We start from the raw sequence: 18,539 nt of genomic DNA on the forward strand, positions 1-18,539 counted from the left end.
CCACTGTTGTGTCCGGATTGGCGGCTAATAACAGGGAGACGGATCCGGGGTTGAACTGTTTATTAGACTGCACGTGGAGGAACTCTCGCTGGCAAGCCCCGGGTAGCTATATAAGTCCAGCAGCCGCTGGACGTTGACCAACCCCCTGGCTGGAATCTCCCGCGTTGCCTCAGGCACCCAACCCGGTGTCCAGGGCTTCCCGCCAGTGGAATTAGCCAATCCGAGGCTGATCAGCTATGTACAGAACACTGACGCCTACATGGAGTTTTCAGTAGATATTTTTTCTTTGTTCTTGTTATTTTCTCCAGCAGTTGAAAGTCATAATGCCAACTTTTCTCTTTTTTACCATCTCTTTTCTCAGACATTGAAATCAATAGTCCTGTGAGCATTACAGAGAAGGTGTCCCACAGACATGGAAATAATTCTTTACAAAATATATTCCTGATGGTGCAAGTTGGACAGGCAGCATTGCCTTTGATGCGACTCTGTTTACTTGGTATCTCCTTGCACTCAAAGTAATACAATATCTCCATCTCTTGGAAGCTAATGAAATAACTGCGTGAAATCTTTGTCAGTTCCTGTTCCTCCTCGTGTAAAAACAATTTGAAAGATCCTGCTGAGAATCCATGTTTTGGAAGAAAATTGGACAATAACAAGTACTTGCTAAGAGCATCTTAATGGGGCGTAGTGAAGGGGGAAAACTCAAATAAGATTCTTCAGTCTAATAAAATGGTTACTTATTTCTATACAAAAATCCAAGGGGTCTGTCAATCTTTATGGATAACACTTCTGCTGCCATTTCTGCTGCCTCCTCGCTTGAGCATAAGAGGAACATTTTGCAACAGCCCCAAAGCAACACAGGAGAGTTTTGCAAGATGATCTGACCTGGGTGGAGCCATAGACACTTTTGTAGAACCTCTGCTCTTGTCAGTGAGCATGATGGGGCTGGCCGGATTGAGCCGGTTCAGCTGGAAGAGAGCCAGCAGGTCATAAGATGTAGCCTTAAGGGATTAGAGTTTGGAGCTGGGTTCACCTCAGTGGCTCCCTGTGCGGAAAAAGCAAGGGAGCTGGAAGGAACAATCATTGTGCACATTATTCTCTGACTAACTGGTATGTTTTAGTACAGGATATATTGTTTATAATGTATGAAATAAAACAGTGTATTTCCATATGTAATTCCAGATTATGCCAATAAAAATATTATAATTATTAAAATACATGCTTATACTGGTAGCTGCAAGAATATATTTTGCATCATGCTGGAAAAAAAGATAGAGTACCAACAAGATATAGTACATGAAGAATATGCAGTAATAATGGAACATTATTAATTTGTAATTAAAGCAAGAATGGCTTCCACGCATATTATAGATTATATAGCAAAGCGGAAACAAATATTTCGAGTATGGTTTCTAAAGCTTATGCCAACAGATACTGAAAATCAGTAGGAGCACAAAGAAGGGGGAAGTCAGAATTAAGTATTTATATTAATTTTTAAGATTTCCCCCCACCTTTTCCTCTTTTTTTTTGTTCTTTGTCTAACATTTATAAACAATAATATACAGGTAGTCCTCAATTTATGACCACAATGAGCCCAAAATTTATCTTGCTAAGTGAGAAATTTGTTAAGTGAGTTTTGCCTCATTTTACGACAGTTGTTATGTGAATCACTACAGTTAAATTAGTAGCACAGCTGTTAAGTGAATCTGGCTTTTCCATTGACTTTGCTTGTCAGAATGTCACAAAAGGTGATCATATGACCCTGGGACACTGACCATCATAAATATGAGTCAGTTGCCAAGCGTCTGAATTTTGATCACATGACCATGGGGATGCTGCAATGGTTATAAGTGTGAAAAATGGTCATGTCACTTTTTTCAGTGCTATTATAACTTCAAACGGTCATTAAGTGAACTGTTGTAAGTCAAGGGCTACCTGTAGTGGAGATTTTGGCATTGTTAAAAATGTATACTTTTTTAACATAAAACAATTGGTATATTTTACTAATGTTATAATTGTATAACCTTATAATTATATTTATTCATAGATTTTTCTTCAAAAAGAAATAAAACATAGAACTATTGATATAGCTTTTAAAAGGGGAAAATGAATATTTCTCTCTATCAATATATATTATTATTCAATAAAATTTTAACTGTTACAAAATATGGATAAATAGATGTAAGAGTACCTATATACATTTGTGAATGTACACTTCCAAGTTTCCTTAAAGGTTGCATTTTTTTAAAAAAAAGTTTGTCTTTTTGTATTGCAAAAATAAAACTTAAACTCTTTTAAAGTTTTCTCCAAAACTATATTTATATTCCCAATGCATCTAGTTTTAATTTATTTTTTAAAAAAATAATGACTGCTTCCTGAAGACTAAGAGCATGGACATTTGGGAATTTCATCTCAAATGCTGTTGCTTGTGTAGCAGTGGAATCTATTTTTGTTAGATCCATTTTGCCCTCTGATGCTTTTTTTGATGTTTCTTTTGGAAGGCTTCCTCATCTTAGTAGCTGTCTCAGAAGAGACTCAGTCACCCACGGAAAGGCCAATCAGCTTCCTGGTGTCCTTATTCCTCCTCAGCAAAGACAGCATCTAAGAGTAATGGTAAGGGAGTAAGTCTTCTGCAAGCTCTCCAGTCTCCCAGCTAACTAGTCCTTTGTTTGATTTAATATCTTGTCCAAACCCTACAAGGGGAGAAGTCCAAGAAGTCTATGGGCAGCTCCATGAGCTGTTCAAAAGCAGCTCCAGACAAGGGTGATCCTGTGACACTGACGTGCTTAAGAGCAGAAATAATTTATTTCAGGATCAAATGTTAACCCAAGCGTACACTGTACAAGGGCTACCCTATTTGGGCTGCAAAACCCAGACGACCACTAGAGGTCAGCAAACTACTCTCATTTACAGTTTCTGCATTTATGCAGTCTGTTGGTGATACAGTACTGGTTTCCCATTCAGAGAATCCTCCCTAAAGTAGACTGCCTTAATTTTTTCTCCAGCATAGATTGGAACATTTCTCTGGGGAAATTTTTTTCCAAAATATTTTGTTTGAAGAAAAAAATAATTCAAAAAGCACTTGACAGTTTGTGCCAACTGGTTACCTATTGTACTAAGAGTCAAAATACCTGGATCAATTCTACCTGCATTCTCCCACTTAAATCACTCCAGCAACATATAACTGTAGTTGTAATTACGCTAATATCTTTCCAGATTCCCAGTTCACAATGGGAAAGAAAATTTCCTTGGCAGCTCAGAATTTGGAATTCTCTTTGTTGCAACTACTTGGAATTTGGAATTTCTCTTTGTTGCAACTACTCAGATTTGTTTTGCAAATAATCAGATGAAAGGACATATAACATGCACTGAAATCCTGGAGAGAGGATGATCTACCAATTTTGTCAACCCCCAGAACAGTATGAGACTTTTAATTACACTAGGATCCATGCAGCTCAGATATTCAGTGTTCTTTTTGGCATTCTGCTGTTAGTCAGTTGGAGGAAACAAAACTTATGTTGTTTGCTGTTCTCAATGTTCTGTTCTTAAGAGAAGATTATGCTGACTTCATGCTGCTTTTGAAGAAGCATAGTGCAGAAATGGGGATGGCCTCAGTGTGCTATATTTGTGAGAAAAGGGGAGAAGGGGAAACAGAGATATAGCAGCAAAGCCAAGATGTCAAAAGGTTAATGGCTCGACCTTCGTATGAAATTATTTTGCAAGGAAGATATTCTGGCTCTGATGCAACCAATGACCTGTCCATTGATTCTACTTACTGGTACATGAATCTGGCAAATGCTTCTAGACTCGTGCATAGCAATTACTACAAAGGCTGTCAGGGATACTTGGGGCTCAAAATCTGAGTATCCATCCTGATGAGAAAGCAGAAACCCAGTTAACTGACTTGGGAGATGTTATGACCCTCTAACACCCATAATGCTTCTAGAACCATCCCAGGGCTGAGTATGGAAGTAGACTCACTCTTTATGGGATAGGGATTACAGTTATGTTCTGTTTATGAATTCCCTGAGGGACTTATCTGGCTTATCTACGCATGCCCAAGATGGCGGACGTGCTCGGCTGAGCTCTGCGAGCTCCAGCTGATAGCTCCAGCTGATAGGCGTCCCTTGGGAGCCCCTCACAAGCCCTATGGCTTGCTGAGATGGGATTGGGGTTCGTGGTGAGTGGCAGAGAGGCAACGTGGAGGCTGACGAAGCCGGCAGTGGTCTATTTGGACTTGTGTTTTTCGAGCTACCGGCTGCTGGCTACCGGCTGCTGGCTGCTGGCCTTGCTGCCCTCCGGCTGCTTCTTCTCGCCGTTTTTACCTTTTCCGGATCGTCTGGGGCTGCTCGTATCTGGCGTGGCGCTCCCTGCTGCTTTTGGGCCGTCCGGGCCACTTTGGTGTTCTTGGGCCGGCTCGGGTTGACGAGGAGGACGCCCGTCGGCGAGGAGCACGCCCGTGAGGCTGTCCGGGTGGCGGCGATGATGGCGGCGACGGTGTGGGCGTCGGCCTCGGTGCGGGTTGTAGCCTGCGCGATGATCTTTTGGGCCGCGCTCGGCGGTGATGGCAGCGGGGGCGGCGGCTCGAGTCTGGCGGCGACGGTGTTGTGACTCAGGGCCAGCCTGTGGGTCCGGCAGCCGGCTCAGATGTCTCGGATGACTCAGATGGGGAGGAGGAGGGTGTGGAAGACGAACTGGCTGATGATGGCTTGGAGGCTTCGCAGAGCCCCCAGCCGGGGCCCTCTTCTCAGCTGCGTGAGCCCGATAGTGCAGAGGATGATGACCCACAGCTGGCCCTGTTCAAGGACGCCCGACGCAGGAGGCAGTCGAGCAGGAACAAACAGAGAAAGGCTGTGGGACTCCTCGGGAGGAGGCACAGGGAGGCCACGCCCTGAACTCTAAATAAAAGGAGTGTTTGGGGAGGGGCTGGTTGCTGAAAGCAACCCTTCCGTTTGAGGATTCAAGTTCCAGTGTTTTGTTTCTTGTCCTGTTGTTTGAGTAATAAATCTTGGCAGAAGCTTTCCAGCCTCAGACGCTCTCCAGTCTCTACTGTTTGAACAGGGGTTTGCCTTATTGCAAGGCCGGTAGCAGGCTGGTTCAGAACAGTTTGCTTTCAGCCTCCCACCCCTTATTACTACGATGGAGCAGCTACGTGCCGAGAATGCTCAGCTCACCCAGCAACTCACTTTGCTGGCAGCTCAGGTGGCTCAACTGCAAGCTCAGGTACATGCTGCACCCCCACCCAGGAGGAAATGTCAGATAGCTATGCCGGATAAATTTGCTGGCAATCCAGAACTGTTTCCTGCCTTCCTGGGACAATGCCAGCTTTTTATCAGCGTGAGAGCAGCTGATTTCCCCACTGACCGGGATAAGGTGGGATTCGTGCTAAGCCTTCTGTCGGGGGATGCAGCTCGTTGGGGCACGCCTCTGCTGGCACAACCTAGCCCTTTGTTGGATAACTTTGTGGGGTTTTGTGACCATATGCGCTTAATGTACGAGGACCCAATTAAGGCGCAGACTGCCACCCGACGCCTGAAAGCTCTGAGGCAGGGTCAACGCCCCCTACAGGCCTATATCAGCGATTTCCGGCTGCTTAGCCAGGATTCCGCCTGGAATGAGGCTGCGCTCGTGGATGCCTTCCAGGATGGATTGTCGGAGGAGATGTTGGATGAGCTGGCCCGCGTGGACATTCCCTCAGACCTGAATGGGCTGATCCATCTTTGTCTGCGGATCGATGCCCGGCTGCAGCAGCGAAAGAGTCGCCGTGCCACCCCACAGACCCCTGCCGCCCCTGTTGTGCGTGAGCCCTCAGTCCAGAGGGAGGAGCCAATGGAGCTGGGTGCCGCCAGGTCCCGTCTATCGGTGACGGAAATGGACAGACGACGATCGGGGGGGTTGTGTTTTTACTGTGGGGACCCTGGACATTTGGCTGCTTCTTGCCCAAAGAAGCGTCAGCGGGCATCAGTGACCAAGCCTGCCCCGAGAAAGTCCCCTACTTTGCTGTCGGGAAACGGCCCGAGCCCGATCTAGACGGTGTGATAGATCGGACGACCCACAACGACCACACCGAGCGACGCCGTTCCGACGGTGCCTGTGAACCTCCACGGCATTTGATTTTGGAGGCACGTCTGATCCTTCCTGGCAAGCCAGAGGGGATTCCGGTTCATGCCTTAATTGACTCTGGGGCTACCACAAACTTTATGGACTCGGCCTTTGTGGCCAAATGGGCTGTTCCCCAGTGTCTGGTGGATCCGCCCATGCTAGTGGAGACTATCGATGGTCGAGTGCTCCTGTCCGGGCCTATTACGGCCGCCACGCAACCAGTGTGTATGGCCATCAGTTCCCATGTGGAGGCCATCCAGTTCTACATCACTTCGGATCTGCACTTCCCCGTGGTCTTGGGACTGGCGTGGCTCCGGGCGCATGATCCACAGATCTATTGGTCTCAGAACTTGGTCACCTTCCCAAGTTTGCAGTGCGTGGACCACACCCGCCATATCTGTGCCAGCCAGGTGGAGGGTTCCCCAGGGGTTTCCTTGCCTCCCGAACTGTCCGACTTTGCTGATGTGTTCAGCGAGTCAGAGGCGGATCAATTACCCCCGCACAGGCCCTATGACTGCTCCATTGATCTAGTCCCTGATGCGCCTCTCCCAGTGGGGCGTTTGTACTCCATGTCGGAGCCCGAGTTGGCTGCATTGCGGGACTTCCTGACAAAGAATTTGGCTCGTGGTTTCATCCGGCCCTCGTCCTCGCCAGTGTCTGCGCCCGTGCTCTTCGTCAAAAAGAAGTCGGGCGAGTTACGGCTTTGCTGTGACTACCGGAAACTCAACGCCATCACGGTGCGTAACCGTTACCCGCTGCCCCTCATCCCCGAGCTCTTGGACCGACTCCGGGAGGCTAAGATCTTCACGAAACTGGACCTGCGTGGAGCTTACAACCTCGTCAGGGTTCGGCCGGGTGATGAGTGGAAGACGGCGTTTGGTACTCGCTATGGACATTTCGAGTACACGGTGATGCCGTTTGGCCTGACCAACGCCCCCGCTGTGTTTCAGCATTTTATGAACGACATCTTTCGGGATCTGTTGGACCAGTTTGTCGTGATTTATCTGGACGACATCCTGATTTACTCCCCGTCGCGTGAAGTGCATCATCAGCATCTCCATCAGGTCCTGCAGCGCCTCTGGGAACATCGGCTGTTTGCCAAGTTGGAGAAGTGCCAGTTCTACCAGGTGACCATCGATTTCCTGGGTCACCGCATTTCTCCTGAGGGCATCGCCATGGAGCCGAGTAAAGTTGAGTCGTTGCAGAGTTGGCAACCCCCGCGTCGCGTGAAGGATGTTCAGCGACTTCTTGGATTTGCCAACTACTATCGAACATTCATCCCTGGCTTTGCTGCCTTGACAGCCCCCCTCACCCGGCTCCTGCAGAAGAAGACTCGGTTCCAGTGGAACGCCCCCGAACAACAGGCGTTCCAGGCTTTGAAGGACGCCTTCATGAAGGAGCCCATCTTGAAGCATCCTGACCCGCAACGGCCGTTTGTCGTGGAGGCGGACGCCTCCGACATTGCCATTGGGGCCGTGTTACTCCAGGCAACGACGCCCAGCGGTACCCTTTTCCCTTGCGCGTATCACTCTCGGAAATTGAACCCCTCGGAGCGCAACTATACCATCTGGGAGAAGGAGCTGCTGGCCATCAAGGTGGCGTTCGAGGCTTGGAGGCATCATCTGGAGGGGGCGCGGCATCAAATCGAGGTCCGGACGGACCACAAGAATCTGGAAAGCCTGCAGACCGCTCGGAATTTGAACCAACGCCAGATCCGGTGGTCCCTTTTCTTTGCGAGGTTTGACTTCTGGGTGCGGTACATACCAAGCGGGCACAATCAGAGAGCGGATGCTCTGTCCAGGAAGCCCGAATATACCCGAGTGGAAGACAAGCTTCTGCCCAGGACAGTGATCCCTGTCGAGTCTTTTGCTGCGGTGCGGGAGCCGGTTGATATACGGGCTCGGATCCGGGAGGCGCAGCAGCAGGAGGCGTGGGTGGCTCAGCGGAAGAAAGAGGTGGGGCCAGATTCGCCTTGGTCGGTCACGGATGGACTTTTGTATTATCGTGACCGGCTCTATGTTCCGGGAGGGCCACTCAGGGGACTCGTCCTCAGCCAGTGTCATGATAACCCGGCTGCGGGGCATTTTGGCCTGTTCAAGACTCTGAACCTGGTCTCCCGTACCTTCTGGTGGCCCCGAGTCCGACACGACGTCCAGTCTTATGTCACCTCCTGCATCCCATGCAGGCAGGCCAAGTCAGCGACAGGGGCCCCGCCTGGTTTACTGCAGCCTTTGCCAACACCCAAGAGACCCTGGGGGGCTGTGTCCATGGACTTTTTGATGGATCTACCCCCATCCTCCGGCTTCACGACAGTGTTTGTGGTGGTGGACATGCTGACCAAGATGGCGCACTTCATTCCCTGTCGCGGCTTACCGTCAGCTCGCGCCACTAGTCGCATGTTCATCCAACAGGTGTTTCGGCTGCACGGCCTCCCCGATAGAGTCGTCTCCGATAGGGGGGCCCAGTTTACAGCCCGCTTCTGGCAGGAGTTGATGCGTGCGTTGGACATTAAGGTTTGCCTCTCGTCCGCGCATCATCCTCAAACTGACGGGGGTACCGAGAAGGTCATCGGCATCTTAGAGCAGTATCTGCGCTGCTACGTCAACCTGCAGCAGGACAATTGGGTGGACTATTTGGCCATAGCCGAGTTTGCTTTTAACAACTCGCAGCACACCTCCACGCAGATGACACCGTTCTTGGCCAATGTGGGTTATCACCCCCGGTTTTTCCCCCTTTCTCCCGTGGACTCACCGGAGCCGGCAGCGAACGACTTCATGGCGGAGTTACAGGCGATCCATCGGTTGGTGCGACGGCAGCTGGAGAAGGCCAAGGCCGACTACAAGAGGTTCGCCGATCGGTCGAGAAGGGATACGCCTCCACTATCGGTGGGGGATCGGGTCTGGCTGTCCACCAGGAACCTACCATCCACACGGCTGGCGAGGAAGCTGGACCACCGTTACCTTGGACCGTTCCCAGTCGAGGCTGTCATCAATCCGGTCGCCTATCGTTTAACTCTGCCACGTTCCCTGCGCGTGCATCCCGTCTTCCATCGGTCCTTGTTGGTCCCCGAACAACCGGCTTGTCCACTTCGCCAAGCGGAACCTCCCCCATCAGGACCTCGTGATGGAGGCAGCACCCCCGAGTACGAGGTCGCCAGCATCAGGGATTCCCGTTGGTTGAAAGGTCGCTTCCAGTACCTGATCGAGTGGAAAGGGTACGGGCCAGAGGACTTCACCTGGGAAGACGCGACCGCCGTTCATGCCCCTGCGTTGGTGACTGCTTTTCACGAACAATTCCCATCCCGACCGCATCCGGATCGGCAGCCCCGGGGGAAGGGCCCTGCGGTGCGGGATAGTGTTGTGACTCAGGGCCAGCCTGTGGGTCCGGCAGCCGGCTCAGATGTCTCGGATGACTCAGATGAGGGGGAGGAGGAGGGTGTGGAAGACGAACTGGCTGATGATGGCTTGGAGGCTTCGCAGAGCCCCCAGCCGGGGCCCTCTTCTCAGCTGCGTGAGCCCGATAGTGCGGAGGATGATGACCCACAGCTGGCCCTGTTCAAGGACGCCCGACGCAGGAGGCAGTCGAGCAGGAACAAACAGAGAAAGGCTGTGGGACTCCTCGGGAGGAGGCACAGGGAGGCCACGCCCTGAACTCTAAATAAAAGGAGTGTTTGGGGAGGGGCTGGTTGCTGAAAGCAACCCTTCCGTTTGAGGATTCAAGTTTCAGTGTTTTGTTTCTTGTCCTGTTGTTTGAGTAATAAATCTTGGCAGAAGCTTTCCAGCCTCAGACGCTCTCCAGTCTCTACTGTTTGAACAGGGGTTTGCCTTATTGCAAGGCCGGTAGCAGGCTGGTTCAGAACAGACGGTGACGGCGGCATGCTCCGGACGCTTGGGAATTTACCAGCTTGCTTTTGGGCTGTTTCTAGCTGTACCGGCGTTTCTGGGACTGTTGCCCCGTCTGCGGGGGCCGGCTGCTGGCTTTGGTGCCTTTTTTGAGCTTCTGACCCTTTTCGCCGGCGGCGGGACTCCCATGTTGCCCCAGGCCGCCTTGGTCCGCTTCGGTGGTGGTGTCGCCCTCGGGCCGTTTTGGCGGCGGAGAGGGCGACTATTATTCATCTTGGCGGCGATGGTTGGTCTTTATCCTTGCTTCAGGCTGCCTTTTATGGCGACGGCGTCTTTGGACCGCTTTGGTGGCGAAGAGGACGACCGGGGGTTATCTTACCGGAGCAAGGACGACATGGGGCTCCTGCATCATCTTTGGACTGCTTCTGCAGTGACGCCGGTGATTCAGACTATCTTTTTTACTCTGGCCTGCCTACCCTCTTTGCCTTGGACATATTTTCTTACCATCTGCCTGCCTACCCTCCCCCCTCTCCCTTTGGACTTTCGACATACCTGGGTATCGGCCACGGTGGGAGAGTGGCTGGACTTCTCCATTTGCAACCTCATAGAGGTGGGAGCTCTATGGGGTTTGCCTACCCAGAGGATACCTGGTCCACCCCCAGGAACGGAGTCTCAACCCGTCGTGAGAGGGCGGGGAGCGGCCTGTCTCTGGGGGCACCCAACTGAGTGGCAGTGAAGTTGGGTGGGGACCCAGACATCTGTCTTCATGTTCAATCCTCCCATGGACAATTAAGGGATGCCTATCCTGGACTTCCTGGACTTTCTAGACTCATGCGGCAATATACTAGCACGGACTTGTACGCCCTCAGGGGTGCCCCCCTCTCCTGGGTGCGACCCGCCTCCTTAAACATTTTTAACCTCGATGACGGGCCTGAATTTTGGGTCTCTGAGAGATGGCTGGGCATGGGCAGGGGCCGTCAATGTAAATCTAATAGAAGGCCTCTGATTACTTTTTTATCAAAATTTTTTATAGGGTTAGGGAGCGGGGTGGGAGATAGGGGTTGTCTGGCTATGGGGGGTGGCCAATCAACCATGGCTCAGGCCAGACTTGGGTCTGACCGCACGGGGGGAGAACGGGGTGTCGTTGTCGCCGGGGCTCATGAGCGGGTCGTGGGATTATCAATTCCCACGACGGGGAATGGCAGCAGGCGGATAGACGGGGCCGTATCGCTACCGGGAGGGCCGTCTCCGCTACTTGAAAGCGGTGAGGCGCTCCGACCCTCTGCTTCTTCCCCGAGGTCCCGGGAGCGAGGATGTGCAGCCTCCTGAGCTCCGGCTGGTGTACCTGAATGCCAGGTCCGTGGTTAACAAAGCTCCCCTCGTCAGGGATTTAGTTGAGGGTGAGCATGCGGACCTGGCTTGCATCACGGAGACTTGGTTGGGCCCAGAGGGTGGGGTCCCTTTGGTTGACCTCTGCCCACCAGGCTTCCGGGTGCTACACCGGCCACGAGCTCATGGTAGGGGTGGGGGAGTGGCAGTCACTATTAGGGAGACCTTATGTCCGCGGGAGACCACCGTTTCTCAGATAGTCGGGTGTGAGTCTCTCTTTGTGAGATTTGGTTCTGGGGCGCAGTTGGGCTTGCTGCTGGTGTACATTTCGCCTAGTCGCACAGCGGCAGCCCTGCCCGAGCTGCTCAATATCCTCTCGGGGTTGGTGGTTGAGTTTCCCAAACTTATAGTTTTGGGAGACTTCAATCTACCATCCCTGGGAGGTTCATCTGAGCTAGCTCGGGAGTTCATGGCTTCCATGACGGCCATGGACCTGACGCAAGTAATTTCTGAACCAACTCATGAGGGAGGCCACACCCTTGACCTGATTTTTTTATCTAGACGGTGGTTGGATGATCTTGGTGGGGGCTCTCCATTTATTATGCCCCTGTCATGGACCGATCATCATCTCCTGCGGCTGGTCTTCCGTTTTGCCCCCCCCCGCCGTGGGGGTACGGAGCCAATTAGATGGTACCGCCCCAGACGCTTAATGGATCCTGATAGATTCCAAGCGGCGCTGGGGTCCCCACCTGCCTCCATTGCTCACAGCTCGGCGGATGCCTTAGTGGAAGCCTGGGAAAGGGCAGCCACTGAGGCACTTGACCGGGTTGTACCCTTGCGGCCCCTGACCCGGCGCAGATCCCAGCGAGCTCCATGGTTCTCCGCGGAGCTCCGGGAGATGAAGCGTCGGAAACGGGGCCTAGAGAGCTGTTGGAGGTCTAGCCGATCCGAACCCGACCGGTTGCGGTTAAGAACCTATATTAGGTCTTATCTCGCAGCGATGAGGGTGGCGAGGTGTAATTACTTCTCCACCCTCATCGCGTCCGCAGATAATCGCCCGGCCGCCCTGTTTAGGGTGACTCGCTCACTTCTTAATCAGGAGGTGAGGGAGGATCCCTTGCAGGGTCGTGCCGAGGAATTTAGTCAACATCTGTCGGATAAAATCGCTCGGATTCGGACCGGTTTGGACTCCAACTGGGCAGAGTCAGGCGATCAGGACACGGGCGGTCTTGTCAATGTTACCTGGGAAGAGTTTGATTCTGTGACCCCTGATGAAGTGGACAGGATTATGGGGAGGCTGAGCTCCTCCACATGTTTGTTGGACCCGTGCCCTTCCTGGCTGGTCTATGCAGCTAGGGAGAGGACACGAGGCTGGCTCCAGGCGGTTATATCTGCTTCCTTGAGTGAGGGTTATTTCCCCACCGTCTTGAAGGAGGCGGTGGTGAGACCTCTCCTCAAGAAGCCTGCCTTGGACCCAGCTGTATTGAACAACTTTCGTCCAGTCTCCAACCTTCGCTTTCTTGCGAAGGTTGTTGAGAGTGTGGTGGCGCATCAGCTCCCTCTGGTCCTGGATGAAGCGGATTATTTGGACCCCTACCAATCGGGTTTCAGGCCCGGGTACAGCACGGAGACGGCATTGGTCGCTCTGGTGAATGATCTCTGGAGGGCTCGGGACAGGGGATATTCCTCTGTCCTAGTCCTATTAGACCTCTCGGCGGCTTTCGATACCATCGACCATGGTATCTTGCTGCGGCGTCTCAAGGGATTGGGAGTGGGAGGCACAGTTCTTCAGTGGTTCTCCTCCTATCTCCTGGGACGCTCGCAGTCGGTGTTGGCAGGGGGGCAGAGATCGGCCCCTAGGTCTCTCGTTTGTGGAGTTCCTCAGGGGTCGGTTCTCTCGCCTCTCCTGTTCAACATCTATATGAAACCGCTGGGTGAGATCATTCGTGGTTTTGGAGTTGGGTATCATCAATATGCCGATGATACCCAACTTTTCCTTTCGACCCCAAACCACCCCAGTGATGCCCTCGCTGTGATGTCCCGTTGCCTGGAGGCGGTTCGGGTCTGGATGGGGAGGAACAGACTTCAACTCAACCCTGACAAGACTGAGTGGCTGTACATTCCGGCATCCCGGGACATTCAAAATGTTCCATCTCTTTCTATGGGGGGTGAGCTCTTACCCCCCATGGATAGGGCTCGCAACTTGGGAGTCCTCCTAGATTCACGGCTTACCCTGGAAGATCATATAGTGGCCGTGACTAGGGGGGCTTTCGCCCAGGTTCGCCTGGTGCGCCAGTTGCGGCCCTATCTGGACCGGGATGCCCTGTGTATGGTCACTCATGCGCTCGTGACCTCTCGCCTTGACTACTGCAATGCTCTCTACATGGGGCTTCCCTTGAAGACCACTCGGAGGCTCCAACTGGTACAGAATGCGGCCGCGAGAGTTGTCTTGGGAGTTTCCCGGTACTCCCATGTTACACCTTTGCTCCGCGACCTGCATTGGCTACCAGTTGTCTTCCGGGTGAGGTTCAAGGTCTTGGTCATGATCTTTAAGTCCTTACATGGCATGGGTCCGGGTTACCTCAGGGACCACCTGCTGCCGGCGTCAACTCCCCTCCGCCCTGTGCGTTCCCACAGAGAGGGCCTCCTCAGGGTGCCTCCGGTCAGGGAATGCCGACTGGTGGCCCCCAGGGGGAGGGCCTTCTCTGTGGGCGCTCCGGCATTATGGAACCAACTGCCGGTGGAGCTCCGGATGACATCAGACCTCCGAACCTTCCGTCGCGGCCTGAAGACCCACTTATTTGAATTAGCTGGTCTGGCCTGATGGGGGATTATGGGTTTTTAAATTGTTGTTTTTAGTATTGTATTATTGTTTTTTAACTGGGCATTGGTTTAATCTCCTTTTAACTTTTGTATCGTTATTTATATATGCCCTGTGAACCGCCCTGAGTCCCTAGGGAGAAGGGCGGTATACAAATCAAATAAAACCTAAACCTAAACCTAAACCTGTTGTTGGAAGCAGAATGCTGGCCTAAAATAAAAAGACTGGAAAGCCAAATGTGGCCCACGAATCAGAGGTTCTTTATTCCTCTTCTATTCTAACTTGTAGGAGTGCTTTAGACTCAAATAAAACTGCTTAGGGCTGAAACAAAACATTTACAGCCATGTGATGTGTGTTTAAAAATGGGCTTCATCTGCAGTATTTTATCCACTTGTAATTCAGTTGCATAATGAGTCAGCCTGGAAAGAGAAGACTATTCTCTATCCACTGGAAAAAAATAATGGTAGAAAAAATGGGAATTAATACAGTATAATTGCTACAAAGAAACTATAAATCAGGAAGACTCTAGGACTGTAGGTAGCCTTAAACCATAATTTTTCTCTCAGCTTTTGCTTTTCCCTTGCATTTATGAGGATAAGAAGAGATAGGTTATATTTTATAATTACTACAAAATAAGACAAAAGTATTTTGAAAAATTAGAGTTGAGTGTGGCCTCTGGTTATTTCAGGGACATTCATATAATAATCCAGAAAAAAATATCCAAGTTGTTTGACCATGTGCAGCTTTTTTCATTTGCTAAACTTATTTTCTCCTTCTTTACTTCCTTTGTGGCCTGGAAAACGAATTTCTAAATTTCAGACCCAGCCTCCTAAGAGGCCATGCACCAAGGACATCCTAATTCCCAAGTCTCAAACCTGCCATAATCCAATGTTGCTAGTGCTACAGCCCCAGCCACCATAGCAAGCAGCTTAATGGGGGAGACAGAGTATTCCTGACATTGCTGCACTCTATTGAGTGCAAAGCCACTTCATGGTCTCCTCCTATCCACTGGGCTAGATGCGTGATGGCTGTAGACTGCTAAAGTGCTGATCATTGCCACACATAGAAAAGAATGAAGTTTCTATTGTTTTATTAATGATTCTTATTCTGTTGTTATGTTCTTACACAATAAACCCTGACTGCTGCTGACTACAGGAACAAATCCCTGCAGTTTTCTTGGCAACATTTTCAAAAATGGTTTACCTTTAACATCTTCCTTGAACTGAGAAAGAATGACTGGCCCAACGTCAGTCATTTAGCTTTCATTTCTAAGTGGGGCTAGAATTCATGGTCTCCCAGTATCTAATTTATGTGTCTGACTATTATGCAACCATATCCCCTTTCTCACAGTATTGTATTATATCCGTTAATGCCATAGAGATGCGTTGGACTCCCATAATTCCCAGTCATCAACAGTGTTAAATCAGGGATTATAATCTCTGAAATAATGGAAGATTGTCCTAGATGTTCTTCCTGCTTACCACTATCTCTCCATGAATCACAGCAGCATTTTCCTTGAAGGCACCATCACATATTTGCTTCTGCATAATAAGCCATTTCACAGCCCCACAACAGAAATGAGTGGATTGGCCATTGCAAAGACTTTTACCAAATATACTGTCAGTTTCCAGGGACAAGGAGGAAAACAAAAGAGGACATAAGAAGAAACCCCTGGTACACCTTCCATATATTTTGTGTATACATTGTGTCATGACATTTACTATTTCATACTGTAGAACTGTCACTGTCGGGTACAAGCAATCAGCATCACTTGTGAATAGCCTCAAGCTGTAATTTTATTGTTTATGAATGAATGAATGAATCTTTATTGTCAAAGTACAACCATGTATACACTGAGATTGGCTGAGCCTCACTTGTGTTACAAGAATCTCACCAGACTGCTTGCCTTCCTTTCAGAATAACTGAAGGAATGGCTCTTGGAGGTTATGCTTATGCTGTTTGTGGCTATGCAACAATTCCAACCTAGGCCCTTACTTGCCTGGCAATTCCCCAACAGTTGCTTCCTACCCCATTCCAAAGAAAAGATATGATCTTGAATATAGAATCCACTTCATCTTTGCAAATTGCAATCCTTGAAAAAATTGGATCTGATAAAATTGAGGTTTATACTACAATGATGCATAAAATATGATGCAGAAAACTTCTAGATTTTTTTTTTGACTCACCAGGAGAACAAAGTTACAGTTCTTTAACAAATTTTTCCCAGGCCTTTTCCATTTTCCCTTGCAAATCTATAGTACTTTATCAAGTACTTGATGGGTGATTTATGGATGCTGAATAGGAACCATCCTTTTTTCTGTAGGCCAGCTGCTGGATGTATCCTGAGAACAACAAAGGTTTTTTGCAGCATTCTTCCTCCCTTTATTTGAGATGTTTGGCTGTAAATTATGAATATAATTTGGGCAGGGAAAACAATTTAGGAGTTCTGTTCTCCATTTTTTCCCCTCCAGTACATGGGGACACTATTAGGGGAATGTGCATGTTATTTCCAGAAGCAGAGAAAATCAAATTAGGCAATTGTCAAACGAATTGTGAAACTGCCTGGCAGGGATAGTAAAACCGATTAGGTTAAATTGTTAAAACTGACTTGAAAATGGGTTTGTTGTCAAGTGGAAGGTAGGAAGTATAGTGTGCTCCCTGGAAATTGTGGACAAGATTGGTTTCTCTTTAAAAAAAATCCTCAAAGTTTTATTTGTTTAATTGATTTATGTGGTTTCCCATCTTACATTTGAGACTCTGGGAGGTGGACAGGATTAATCGTTTATTAAACTATGAGGTACAATGATATGAACCTAAAAGCACAGAAAGAACATTGGACCAAGAGAATATGTCAGCCGCTGCTGCTTGCAGACACAATGTTGTTGGTTACCAAGAACTATTCATTTTTCCAATACCTCCTAATTCTTCTGCAAACAGGAGAAAGCCTTGTGTCCAGTATGTGTAATGTGCTGTTTGTGATATCCTACTGATAAACCAACTTATATTGCAACATCTCAAATGCAAAAAAATCCTATGTAAACCCTACTGTAGCAACCCCTTGCATCTACTTTAAATAGTAAACCAGTTAAACTTTAGAATTAATATATTTCTTCCTAACAGAAAAGAATAAATATGTACACAGCTAAGGCCCTACAAATGACCTTTAGCTAAATACATAATTGCAATGGGCACTTTTATCATGGTAAGCTTCTAGACAATCCAGTTAGATCAGAATACACACACAGTTGATCTTGAAACTATAGTTCAACAACCCTCACTGGGGCCATCCCTAAGCGAAATGGTTGTTAGGAGAAACATCACATGACCACACTGCTCAGTGACAGTATTCTGGTAGTCTTGATTCTGATGATTGGCATGGGTCTGCGCCATCAATAGCTGAGGACTCCACACTTCTCTTGCCCTACTATGCTTTCCTCCACTTCAACTCCCCACCAGCTATATCCCCCCAGTTGTGCTCTTTTGGCTGCCATTCATTCTCATCAGCAACAGCTGGCTGTATGGAAGAAAAGGAAGGAATTTAAGTTTACCCCAGATTGTGGGCAAAATACTCTAGAATCTAAACTAAACTTGTAAACTAGGTTTCTAATGCAGTGAGTAAGCAGAATTACATTAAGATAGTGTTTCTCAACCTTACCAACTTTAATATGTAGGGACTTCAACTCCCAGAATTTCTCACCCAGCAAGCTAGCTGGGGAATTCTGAGAACCCATACATCTTAAAGTTGCTAAGGCTGAGAAACACTGCTTTAAGACTTATTTTACTTTGCATGTTCTCAAGACAGATTACTCAGGTTTCTTCCACAGCTAGTGTTATGTATGGGGGTTTTAGCAACAGCTCGACAATTACCACCAGGTGGCGCTGTACCATTACCAGATTGGCTGATTAGCTTTTGGCGGGAGATTCGGATGGATGGGTTGGCCAAGAGCGTACCTGGCAAGGTATATAAGGGGTACAGGTAACCCCCTTTGTTCAGTTCTGTGCTACCCACAATAAAGAGCTGATGCTGTACTCTTCTGCCTGCTGTCTGCCATGCGGTCCACAACCCACTACACAATAGTGGTGAGGAAGATGGGATGCTGCTTCACTCAGAGCTGAAATCACTAGCTGAAGTCACTAGGGAAAGGAGGAGAAAAGTATCTTTCTCCGATTCCCTTCTATCGAAGCAGCATCACAGGACCGAACGCAGCATGACAAAACTTGGTCAGATCCGTGAATTCGACGTCAGCCATCCCAAACGCTGGGAATCGCATCTGGGCCAGGTTGAGGGATACATGCTGGTCAACCTGATCACTGAAGACTGTTTTAAAGCGGCGGCCCTGCTGTGCGTCAGTGGGCCAGCCGTTTATGATATAGCTGTCAGGCTGTGCTCACTGGCAGCTGTTGGAACTGTTTCCTACAACGATCTCACAGCTAAACTAAACAAG

Source organism: Vipera berus (genome assembly GCF_964194415.1).
Source record: "Vipera berus genome assembly, chromosome: 2".
NCBI lineage: Eukaryota > Metazoa > Chordata > Lepidosauria > Squamata > Viperidae > Vipera > Vipera berus.